Genomic DNA, 13,397 nt, shown 5'->3' on the forward strand with positions numbered 1-13,397 from the left:
TATTTTTATACTTTTGCTTTTTAACCTTTACATTTTAGTGAAATAGTTAACATAACACTATACTAAGATATTAGAATATTCTGACTCTTACTATATGCTTACTCTTACCAGTGTGTTGTATATTTTTCTATGTTTTCGTGTTACTAATTAGTGGATAGTTTAGATGCTCTAGCTTTATACTATAGGTTAAGTTAAGGCTAGTGTCAAATATTTTCTAACAAAACCTTGGCTCAGCAATTTGGTATACATGCTGGCAAATGGAACTGGTCATTATTATAGAAAGAGTCAATTTTCTGGTCCCATGTAGACAAAGTCTAAGCCAGTTTATTTTGCATAAGTCTCAGTTTTTGAAGAGATATATGAATGGTGTCAGGGAAAATGATACAATATGCTGGATCCACAGTAAGAATGTAATAAATATTTCTTTAAATGAATTGGATTTTAGCCAAAAGTGTGCATCATATTCATTAACAGGAAGACAAACCACAACATTGCTTGGAGCATATGAAAAGTTGCCCTGGCAACTTTCATCTATTTAGTGGTCACATTGATCCTACATCACGTTGATTTCCTACAGAGTTAATTTCTCACTTCTTCAGATTGTAATGTCAGCACAGTTGTACATCTTTCTGGTTCTTACCCAAAAATATAATCACAGTCTATATCCCAATAGCTAAAATGCATAAAACCTATGACTCAGTTAAAACTCTGTTCCATTTTGACAATTGTAAGAATGGATAATAAGTTGGAAAATGCTTGTGCAATATAGTTTAAGGTCATTTTATTTTATAGCATTGTAAAGTAAAAGTACACCACTGATAAAGTTTGATATTTAGGCTTTGAGGGTGGAAAGTATTTCTAGACTAGATTAAAGAGGTGATATCAGAGATTATAGGACTGGGTTGAGAAGGAAGATTTGAGGATCAACAACTCTTAGGAATCCTAAAAACATGTAGCCCTTCTCCTAATCAAGTCCACTTGGATGTGATTTCAGAATTGCTAAAAGCAGCTGGATGATCTTAGGAAAACCACAACTTTTCTGGGCATCAACTTCAACTGCCAAAGAAGCACAAACCTCAAGATTGTTGTGAGAATGTAATGAGGTACCTTTCTTATCACTGGAAACACACTAGAAACCAAGTATAATAATATGACTAAAGTGGCTGGTAAATAGTTGCTGCCTCAAGCCCCCCTATTTCTTACCTGCGCTCTCCACCTCTCTCTTGGGCCCCTTCCTACCTAATCAGCGTGCATAACTAATAGTTGTTCAACATTTTGATTATTACCTCTTTACAACAAGGTTATATATATAGCACAGACCCAGTGAATGATTGCTAACTGACTAATAATCCACGTGGAGGTAATTTCAATTGTTAGGTATGACATATAATTATTAAACATTATTTTATATTTTCAAATATATAATCATTTTGAGGTTGCTTTCCCTTAAAAATATATTATGATTAATATAATTTCTTTTCAAATATACATAAGAGACACTAATGAAAAAGTATAGGAACAAAAGTCACACCAGCTAAAATACAGAATTTCAGCCATGTGCTAGATTTGGAGAGTGCCATGGATCTGCCAAAATAGCTTTTCAGAAACCAGATGTCACTGCTGGGGAAATACTTTCCACTCCTGCTCATTTAATTCTCAAATTACTAATTAGCCTTAGCCCACACAGAACTAAAAGTATTCACTGAGAAAAGATGTCTTGACTTTCAGTTCTACTTAAATTTCACATTTTTTGCTATTACTCTTGTTGGTGTATCCTTTCTTCCTGGGTTCTTCCCCTCTGCGCCCCTGTCCTCCCTTACTCAGTGTTCATGTGCAGAGTTAATCAAGTATTGCTGTCTCCATTTAGATGTCAGTGGTCACCTCAAATTTAGCAAGTCCAAAACCTACCCCTGTCCCAAGCCGTTCCCTCTCTCAGTAAATAGCTACTCTTTCATTCCCAGTTTTCAGAAACAGAAAGCATCTGTGCTTTCTCTTTCTTTCCCAGCCAACAGTCAACACATCCAAGCATTTGATTCTGCAAAGTATTCTAGAAACTAAAAACTTCTTTTGCCATTATCTCTTGTCTAGATTATTGCAAGAAGCTCTTTAGTGGGTTCCCAGATACTATCCATGTGCTCTACTATCTACTCTCAAAATATCAGCCTTTGAAGATTTAGGTGCCTTTGTGCCATTCCTCTTCTCATAATCCTCACTTGGCTTCTCTTCTCACTGAGAGGAGGAACCAAATCCTCTCTCATTGTCTATGAGACCCGCTCTACTGTCTCCCACTAGCTTTCCTCCTCTCTGCAATGATGTCCTTCTTCTTCCTAAAACTAGCTAAGCACAGTCCTTGGTACTTGCTATTGTTTTCTGTATTGGATATTCTTCCCCAAGATAGACTCACTTCTCCCTGGTATCCACTCAAATGTCAACTTAAAGTTAAGGCCTTTCTTTTCACCCTATATAAAACAGCAATCTCTGCACAGTACATGTATCACCTTCCCCAGACTTTATCTTTTCTGCGACACTTATCACCATCTGAAATATTATATAAGAACTGATGATTTTTAAAATTTCTGTGCCTCTAACAGAACATAAGCCCCAGGAAAGGAAGCTATATATTGTTAAATGACTGAGTGAAGTATCTATAACATATTAAGCACCTTCCTTGATACTAGTGATACAGAGATTTTAGAAAATGACCCTTTATCTCAGAGTTCTCATAAGTTTCTCTCCCTAGGTTTGGACTAGGGACAGAGGGAATATATCCTACTATACACTGGGTTAGTTTTCTCAAAGTAGATAACCTTCATGTATACTCTCTCAAGTAAGTGGTGCTGAGACTAGATATGGTTCTATCCTAAAGGTGAGTGAGCTCCTTGGATAACTTTAAAGTGTGAAAATGGAAAAATGCTTAAATCCATCCCTTCTTGTAAATGTGTTCATAAAAATTGATTAATTCTAAATCAGCTCAATATAGTCACTAGTTAATTATAAAAATAATTCAGAAGATTGGGAGAAATGAAAACTGCATGTTTATTTACAAAGTAAGTTAAAAAGAAAAAAGAAATGTGAATGTTGAATGCTAGCTCCGGATGTGCTTTTTCACAAGGTTCTTTTCTGCATCCACTGACACCGATTGTGGGGAATTTCAACTCAAAATACTATGACAAGGTTTGTGGGGTAATGGGTGTATACAACCAGAAAGAAATTGGCTCATTTGCACATGTAGAAGAGGTCACACCAAAAATTCTTTAATTTGCCATCCAGTCTTTAAATTTATATTAGTCACTCAATTGAGAAGCGTGTCTTAAAACCCATCTGTGATGACAATCCTTTATTTTTATTTTTTATCTTTCTTTTTTTACATTTTTATTGGAATATAATATAGTTGATTTACAATGTTGTGTTAGTTTCAAGTGTACAGCAAAGTGAATCGGTTATACATATACATATACCCACTCTTTTTTAGACTCTTTTCCCACATAGGCCATTAGAGAGTATTGAGTAGTTCCCTGCGCTATACAGTAGGTTCTTATTCGTTATCTATTTTATATATAGTAGTGTGTATATGTCAATCCCAATTTCCCAATGTTCATTTTTTCCTAAACATTTTTTCCTAAACAATAACACCAAATAGGCAATGTCTGGAATAAGCATATGCAACATAAACATTATTAATTTGGAAAATAAATTCTCTTTGCCATTTTTCCTAAGTGAAGATTTATAAAATTGCCATTTTACATTGCCAATGAATTCTACAAATCAAAATACAGTTACTTGAAATGGAAATGTTATTCTGTATTCCTGATTAAGTCAACCAGAATAATTCTGTACTTATTTGCAATTTATAGCAAAATCTGTATTCATTTTTGCCACTCAGTCTACTTGGTACAGTTGCTAAACATTCCTATCAATATTGCAGACAAGATGGAGCACATGATTAATCCAAATACCTAAACATAATTTGCCTGATCTTAGCTAATGTATCTTGTATTGACAAAATCTAAAGTACTTAAGAAATAAGCATACAAAATGTTACTCACCATCTTGTAAACGGCAACCTTATTCGGAGGCAATATTATGTGTGAAATGCTTCCTTGATTTAAATTTCCCAGCATAATTGAGAATGTTTTAATAAATCCTCCATATTAAAAATAATCTGGTTACAACAGGACAAGAAAAATTAGACTCATTTGATAATATTCTCATTTAAATACTTAGCACTGTGCTTGTATTCAATGATTATGTCAAGTAGATCCTCCAAATTGGCAGTAAAAATGTAATTGCCTGATAAATAATATAATAAAGTACTGAACAACAAATATATGGAATCTACATTATAACTCCAGAACAAGTCAATAACAAAAGAATTATAGTGTTTTGTTCTTGATATTTTAGAGTTATCATTTGAGACTGTTTATGCTGCAGCTATGTAAATTGATGGTTTAGTATAAAAAATGCAATGTTAGAGAATTCACTTTGTTTTGTCTCTTAAAAGCACAGAATAAAATTATAAAATCTAATTCTTTATTATGGATTAATTAAAGAAAAGACAATCTCCCTAGGAACACATAGATTCAGTACAGTTTCCTCTATTTTTTCCAACTCTAACCATGTAGCTGTTCCTTGATCATTGCTTCTCATGATGAAAGAGACTCAATTCTTATTAACACCTTGAAAGTAGATTTCATTCTCAGCTTTGACTGCCTGGCTAATTTCACTTTACAACTGGAGCTTGGGTCAACAGTACATCCCTGAGAGCCTTTCATTTGAGCCTTCCAGAGAGAATCACATCTCTTTATTGACTCAGTAAATGTGCAATTAATAAAGTATCAACTGACATTATTTTAAATTAGATGATCTATTTCTTCACTTGACAGTGAGATCTTTGAAAGCGTGGATCAAGTGTTTATCATCACTGAAACCACAGAACCTCAGTTCCTAATGCCTACAGGTGATTCAATTCATGTTTCTTGAATTTAGTTAAATAGAATTGAAGTGAGCTTACAAAGCAGGAAACTTGTTTTAATACACTCTAGAAAGCTCCTTAATTTCTATTTATTCATCCTAACAGCAGTGTACCAAAGATTGTGGGTTTATAGCAGTCTTGCAGACTCAAGTGATTGATAGAATAAAAAATTGCAAGGAAAACCTCTCTCAATAAGAACCACTGTCATTCACTCTTATGTCCATTTACAAAGCTTTTGCCAAATACTTAATGTATGCAGGACACACAGCTTATTTCTGGCAATACAAAGACATCCCTTCCCTCAAGGGTCTTCAAACCTAGTAGAATGCTTTCAGTCATGTTACAGTAGGGATCCTGGATTTCTTCTACCAAACAGTTGTTTTCCCCAGCACCTCATTTCTTGCAATCCTGTAGTACAAAATCATAGGAAAAAAGTTAATTAATGAGGACAACACACTGATATGGACCCTAAACACTTAATATAAATGCAAAGCCTGAATGTAGAAGCTGACAATTCTCAGTAAGCTTCAAGCTGTCAATAACCATCGGCTTCCCTTCCACATAAGCTGAATTAGCATACACTGCCTCTTCTGTTTCTGGATCAGGGCCTCCTAGCCCTCTGGTGGCCAGAACCTGGGCCCCAGTCAGCACCATCTCAACATGCAGCTTTCCCTGGCCCTCCAGTTGGTCTTACAGAGGGAGCAGGACAGTCCCCTCAGATTGCTCCCCCCCGACACCAATGACTCCTTACCTTCATGTTGGACACATGGCCTCTGCTGCTCTGAGACTTGGAGCAGGCATTGCTGTCACGATTTGGGAGCAGTTTTCCTACAGATGTCTTTGGTGTGAACTACTGTACACTCACCACTTCTGCTCTCACTCTGTGCATCCACATGTTGGATCACTTGCTTTTCTCATTTCCAAGGAACAGTTGCTGAGTATAGACAGAGAAGTGAACAGAATGAGACGTGACCTCTGCTTCTATGAAGTTTACATTCCCTGAACATAGAATACGTTTGAGGTCTACGTGCCTTTGTTCATGCTTTTTTCTCTCCTCCCCTTATGATCTTCAAAAGGCTGAACATGAACACTCACTACTTTTAGAAGTGTTTGTGTATGTATGTGTGTGTGTGTGTGTGTGTTTGACACCATGTCCACCTTCCAAACACATACATATACACATACACAGAAGTCCCCCTAATAAAGTACTTTTTTCTTTTTCTATCAAAAAATTTCTTGCTACGTGTAGACGACACTTTCTTTCTCTCTTTACTACCTACAAGACCTAGCACAGTATCTCGAACACCTTCCATGGGCACCTGAAGAGTAATGTATAAATAAATAAATGAGCAAATGATGAGCCCAAGTTTGCAGTCATCCACTTAGATGAGAGCAATTAAAAATTGTTTAAAACATGCTACTTTGTGATAGATTACTATTTTCAAATATCGACTGTCTCTGCCTGTGTGATGATTATACTTCCCCAGCCCCTTGACGTGAGGCTAAGCCAAATGCCTTGCTTTGCCCAATAAAATGGAGCAGAAGTAATGTTACCCATTCCTCAGCAGAAACGTGAAGAACACTTGCGTAATTCCCTCATCTCTCTTTTTCCCCTGTGCCCTGAGACAAATATGTCCCAGATGGGGGCTTTGTCTTCAGTCTGACTCTAAGGCATAGGGGATATGGAACAGTATCTCAGCATGTACAGGGGACAAAGAGTCAACCTTTGCTGTTTTAAGCTATTGACATTTGGAGTTTTTTTTTTTTTTTTTTTTTATAGTGCAGTTGAGTCTAAGCAAAATGATTAATGGACTATCAAGGACTTGCTTATTTGATGGAGGAATTATCCAGATCTGAGACCCTGAAATCATGTAAAGGAAGACTGTATCATCATTCCCAGAGAATGAACTGGGCATCAAGCATTCATCACTCTTACATTTATAGTTCTTATGACCACATTGAGGTAGTGATACTAAGTCCAAGCTCGTATTACTTGCCATAGGACAGGCCAATAAATCGAGAAATGAGCTGTTGGGACAAGGAATAGCAACTTTATTCAGAAAGACAACAGACCAGGAAAATGGTGGACTCGTGTCCCAAAGAACCATCTTCCCAGAGTTGTAATTCAGGCTTCGTTTTTCCTGCAAGTGAAGGGGGTGTGGTTTGTTGTTGTAAACTTCTTGGTGCCGGGTTGATTCCTTTGTTTTTGCTGCCATCCACATAAGTCTGGTCAAGATGTTCCTATAAACCTCCAACAAATCCAATGTTATTCTCTGTTCCACAACTGTTTAATGGAAAAGTGTTACACCTTTAAAGGTCAGAGCCCTGAGAATAGTCTCTCCTGTGTATTTCAGGCTCTAGGCAACATTCTTTTACAAAAGGTGCAGAGCCAGCATGACTAAGCACAGGCAACAGGGCACAAAGATTAGAGTTCAAGGGCTAGATCCAATAGGGAGTCAGTTTGTTCTTCTCTGTTTCAGTAGAATTTATAGATGAGAAAGGAGGCAAAATTAATAAAATTACATTGGTTGAGCGTTTACTACCTTCCTGCGCTATATAAGGTTTTAATTCTTACAATTATTCTAGAGGTGGTGACTTTTACATAAATACAGAGACCTTATTACCTGGCTTTTCATTCTGTATGTTTGTGAGGTATGTGTGTTTGTGTGTGCATGTGCGCAGGCAGGGCAAGGGTAAGTGATTGTGGGGGAGGCATACAACCATGGCTGCTTATACCCATAACACCTTTGGGTTTTGTAGAGTGGCTCAAGTTCCTATTCTGTAGCATATTTTCTTATTTGCAAAATAGGTAATGATGCTTCCTACATCATAATGCAATTGTGAAAATAAATATCAAATACTACATGCAACAATCCTTTGAAGGTACAATTTCTTCTATGTTAGATTCCTCTGCTATTATTAGCAAGGGAGAAGGAGACTCTCACTTCTGAAGTTTCCGAATGAGTCAGCAGAGCATAGATGGAAGAAGGCAAACATTTTTACATGCACATGTCCCTGGTGGAGTAAAAGAGAAAAGTAAATATAATTTAAATTTAAAACTAGTTCCAAGTGCCTATAATTTCCCACTATCAAATAGATAGGAAAAGATTCATGAACTCTGTTTTTTATTAAATGAAAAAAGGGAAATCAGAAAACAAATAAAAATATAGCATTTGATGGCAAGCTAGCTGAAGCAATCTCACTTGGAATTAATATTGCGCAGAATTGCAAAATATCTTGGAGGTTCACAGACTAGTATCATCACTGGACAGTGTGGCAAACTGAGGCACGAAGAGAGGAACATGTCTTGCCTGAGATGATTCTAGTACTTAGGTCACCTAAGATGGTTTAACAAATTTCAGGACGTCAGAGTTTGGTGAGTTGAAATTTTGCCCTCAAATAAAATAGTGTCAAGTAAATTTTATTTTTCTGTCCCTAAGTGTAATGCAAGTAGTGGTTAGCGCTCATCTGGGTTCTGTGCTACTTGAAATCTACACCTTAAAATTCATGTCTTTTATTTGCTTTAACATTTGCCCAGTTCATGTTCTAATTTATTCTATCCTGAAGGGAACTGAATTCTGATAAGCAAATGGCATCGTATCAGGAGGCAAAAGGGATCTGTAGGAGGATAATTCCCTTTTGTTTACTTATTATAAGCCTATCCTTCAAACCTTGATTACATTAAATGAATGGTCTAACTTTAGGGCTTAGAGGGCAAAATCATTGTATGCCAACACAGCTAAACAGAGGCTAAAGTTTTAATGAGCATTAAGCAGGTTCCTCTGAGTTAAGATCTATGAAAAGGATTCATAAGTGCTTTAAGTGAACAATGTTTGCGTTGATTAAAGGCAAGATTCAGATGCCTGAATCCTTTTGAATTTTACAAGGTGTTTGGAGTATCAAGGAGAAATATTAGACTGCAGCTAAAAAATACCACTATTTGCAAAGGTTCAAATATTGTTAATCGATGTCTCTTTAAGATAACAATTTTAATAATAACAAATATAATAGGAAGCATAAGTGGGTATTCATTCATAGTTTAGTGTAAATTCATCTACTCTGCTAAAATAAAACCTCAAAGTTGGCTTTTTGAAGGGAACTGAGCACAGGGCCTTTTAAGAAAGGCAGGTCTGGATCAGATACCAGGATGGAGGCCATTGCAAATGCCAGGACATAGGAGAGGACCATAAAAGAGAAGTTGGGAGGGGACCAAAGAAAAACTTCAAAGATTTGCATAATCCCTGTCTACATGAGGAAAGTTATACAAAAATAAATTAACCACAAAACATTCATGTATGCAATCTGCATTTTACCTTCAAAACAAGACTAGCCAAGAAACACATACTTATATCATTTCAAAAACCAAGAAAATGACCAAAGTTATGAAAAAAAAATGGAAAAAAAAATCAAACAGGAATCTGGGACTATTTTGGAGCTTTCTTGGTTGGATATAGGATCACTCATTCTTTTACAAATATTTATTGATTTACTCTAAATATAAAACACCCATGGGTCACACTCTCAAGAACCCCCCATATAAAATGATGGTGAGACAAATATTTGATGAGAGCCATAAGGAATGCTTCATGAATTCAGAGGAGATGGAGAACCTTCTATATGGATAAATTGGGGATACTTCGTGACAACAAAGAAGGCATTGAAGGGGCACTGTGTGGTATATTTTAAGTATACAGGCTATGGAAGCACAGTTCTGTAGGTCAGCTGCTGGCTCTGTATCTCACCACTGATTCACCCTTGGGCAAGTTGAATTAGTTAATACTTGAAAAGCCCTTAGAAATGTGCCAAGTATTCATCTGTTTCATTGGGGAAAGCTTCTACCAGTCTGAGAAGTTGATGAGGGCTAGAGAATAACAGGGAGAGAATGAGCAGTGAAGGCAGTTTGCGTGAAGATGCCTTGAGCAGAGTCACAAGACAGAACTGAGCAGGAGAAGAAACTGAGAAGCAAGGCCAGCCTGTGGCCTCTGAACCCCTATAGTATGTATCTGCTTCTCTTTCATGGGACAGATCCCTTACTTCACATCACAACAGTTTATGGACATGGCATGGCCCCACGCAGCTGGCACCTGGGAAAACGTGGTTAAATACTCACTGATTTCATGGATGAGTGCTGGTCAAATAACACAATCAAACACAGGCATGCCTTGCACAACCTCCAAAGCTGAGACCTGGACTCTCTCTTGGGCTTTATGTCCTACTTTTCTCCCATGTTTATCTTGGATTTCAATCCTCTGCACAGTTTTATTCTCCCTGCTTGTTGTTCTCCCATGCCATAGTCAGTTCATCTCTTTGCCTTCTTCCAAACCTATTCTTAGGTGTAAATACACTTTCTTTCTTACCAGATTATAAGCTTATCCTCAGATATTTGGTGAAACCCATTTTCTCCAGAAGCATCCTCCCAAGGCCACATTTCATGCTCATCTTCCTTCAGTCACATATCTTCAGGATAAATTTTTATATACCATGAGCATCAATAAATATATCTAGTTACATCATTATTTGTGACTCATATGATCCCTGTACCTGTGATTGGCCTCTTTGAAGGGTTATGTGTGAATTTCCTTTCAGGAGCTCTCTAGTAGTGATACCAGGTCAGCTTGGTTCAGAGATAAATGTGAAATATCTAATTATCTGTTTCCTCAGTAATGTTGCTGGATACTGCACAGAGAGACCAGTAGTAACATTTTAGGATCTAATTTCAAATTTCAGTAACAGCTCAATATATAAGAGCTCTAAGAGGAGACTGAAGTTTAGCTACCTTCAATGATGATTCAAATGAGACCCATACCATTAAGTATGTACCAAGAGGATGAATTTTGCATTCAGACACCATAGATACTGCCCCCATAGTCACAAACACATGAGTCCACTGTGTGGTGCCAGGGGCCCAGAAAGCCTCAGTAGAATGTGGGTTATGTTTTGGAGGGCCAAAGAGTTGGGGCAAGCTATTATTCCTTTCATTAAAATCAAAACAGATTTGTTATTATAATGTATAATGCAAAATGTATATCATTTAAAACTTTTAACCTGAAACTTAGCGTCTGTAGATTCCAGCAGCTGTTTTGGGCAACTACCCCATATACTCTGGAGTAATCTGTTCCCCTTCAATGGGGAAAAAAGGAGTTGAGAAGAACCCCATGGAGACACCTCTACCATACAGAGAACGTATTGAATCTCCAGATGGACCACTTCCCTTCGTGTGACTGGTACCACCAGAAGCTGCCTGAAAGAAAATTTCTTTCCCTAAAGAGAATTTCTGAGGGAAGAACCTTCAAGATAAAATACACTGTGTCCTGCCTTGCCATTGTAATTAGTCAAACTGTTTTGTTTAATTAGAGTAAATGTGTTCGGAATGCTATAATTACTTGTTAGAGAGAAAAACATTTGCTCTAATTAGGTATTCATTAGAAATTCAAAAATCACTTAATATTAGCAATTAAAACTGGAACTGTACTTGATTGAATTTCCCACATCAGTAAACTAAACAGTCCAACACGCACTGGTTCTGCATTTTGCTTAACTGACAGCAATTCTGGGGGGCACAGAAGGAAAGAGAAAATAGCAGACTTAATTGGAAAACTCGTGGTGGGGTGACCAAGATCTGGAATAGCCCTCGGAAGTAACTGATTCAGAGGGCTGGGTGAAAATCCGGTGAACCATTTGTTTAGAACAGAGCTTAGAGAAGGGCGGGGCAGGAATGAAGTCAGAGGGAGGAGAGGAAGAAAGCAAGTTATTCATCCAACAAATAACTGGGCCCTTTCAACGTGCAGACCAGCCCGTGTTCATACAGAGAACAGACTTCTGAGGAAATCAAGGATTAGTGAAAAACAACAGCAAACAACATGATAGTTAAAGCTTAGGAAAAAAATCACAGTACAGTGTTATAAATTGCACTGGGCAAAATGATAAAATGTCACATAAATGATAGAGTATGAAGCTTAACATCTATGTCAAAGAAACAGTCCCTCAGGCAGGAATTATTCAGGCAGGTTTGTCCAATGCATAGGGTGTTTGTTTGTTCCTTTATTTGACTGAGAGAAGGGAAGGGTATTGCATTCCTAAGTAAGAACACAGGGTCATGGATATAAAACATTTTTAAAACATGTATTTTGTTTTGCATTAAGAATGCAATTTTGTAAAAATTTTGGCCAGATGGTTTCTTGCTACCTTGTTTGAAAAAAAAAAATTTGGATTATTTTTTGAAGTGCCATTGAAGCTATTTTCCTAGATGAAACAAAACAGTAGCAAAGTCTAAATCAAGGTCAAGGCTGTGGTGTTTGGATAGGAGCTGACTCATACATCTCTTTTTAAAGACTTCAACTTCCCTTTTAATTTTTTCTCTTCCTTTCCATAAAAACTTCCAAAATTGTATGTTTCAATCCCTGGAGTAAAGTTAGAATATTTTGGTTTTCTTTTAAAACTATTCCAACCTTCAGTGGCAATTGCCACTCAGTAAACAGTGTGTGTTTTTTCACTTTAGACAGTTGCCACTTCTTTCATATACAGGATGCTATTGTTCTATTTTCTGATTCATCCATCTCCATGTCATCAATCTTGGCAAAGGAAGGCTATATCTACATGTACAACCCATTTGACTGTTTTGACTGACCTGAGGGGCTATTACCTGCTTGCTGATAACTTGTTAAATAACTAGCTGTCAAAATGATCACGCTGGCTGGGTGTTAAAGCACATCAAGAGTGGCTGAGAGAGACTGTATTTTACTGCTGGATAAGGACTCCGGCAACAATGGAACCATGGGTTCTATGGAGGTTTGTCCTTCCCTGGAGGTCCTGGCTTAAGCACCACTTATTTCGTGGTTCAATTTCCTCATTAATTAAATGAGCATAACAGTGTTTGTGATTGGTCTTGGTTTTGGAAAAAAAAATTTAGGAAATATTTGTGTATGCATGTTCATAGCAGCATTATTCACAATAGCCAAAATGCAGAAGCATTGCAAATGTCAACGGACAGATGAATGGACAAACAAAATGTTGCACATGCATAAGCAATGGAAAAGTCTCGGTTTTGGAAAATTGCTTTGCCCACACACTCACTTATTCGCTCTTTTAATGAACACTTTTCCATCCACTTCCCACGTTGCAGATTCTGTGCCTGCTTCAAGGCACTCACCATTCAGTGGCAAGAGAGACTGGCTCCTTCTTCTCTGCCCCCATCATAGGCTATACATGCTCTGCTCATCCCCCAAATGCCTGGAGGTCTCAGGATGTCTCTTCAGTCCTATCTTGTTAAGTTTCCTTCCTCAGCCATTTCCATATATCAAATTACCACCTCAATACTATGACTCTAAAATTTTTCTCCACCCCTAGGCTCTTTTATGGATCCAGCTGTGTCGAGAACATCACTGCCTGTATATTTCTCAGGCACCTAAAATCTAACAGGTCAGGC

The sequence above is a fragment of the Balaenoptera physalus genome (genome assembly GCF_965194825.1).
Source record: "Balaenoptera physalus genome assembly, chromosome: 6".
Lineage (NCBI taxonomy): Eukaryota > Metazoa > Chordata > Mammalia > Artiodactyla > Balaenopteridae > Balaenoptera > Balaenoptera physalus.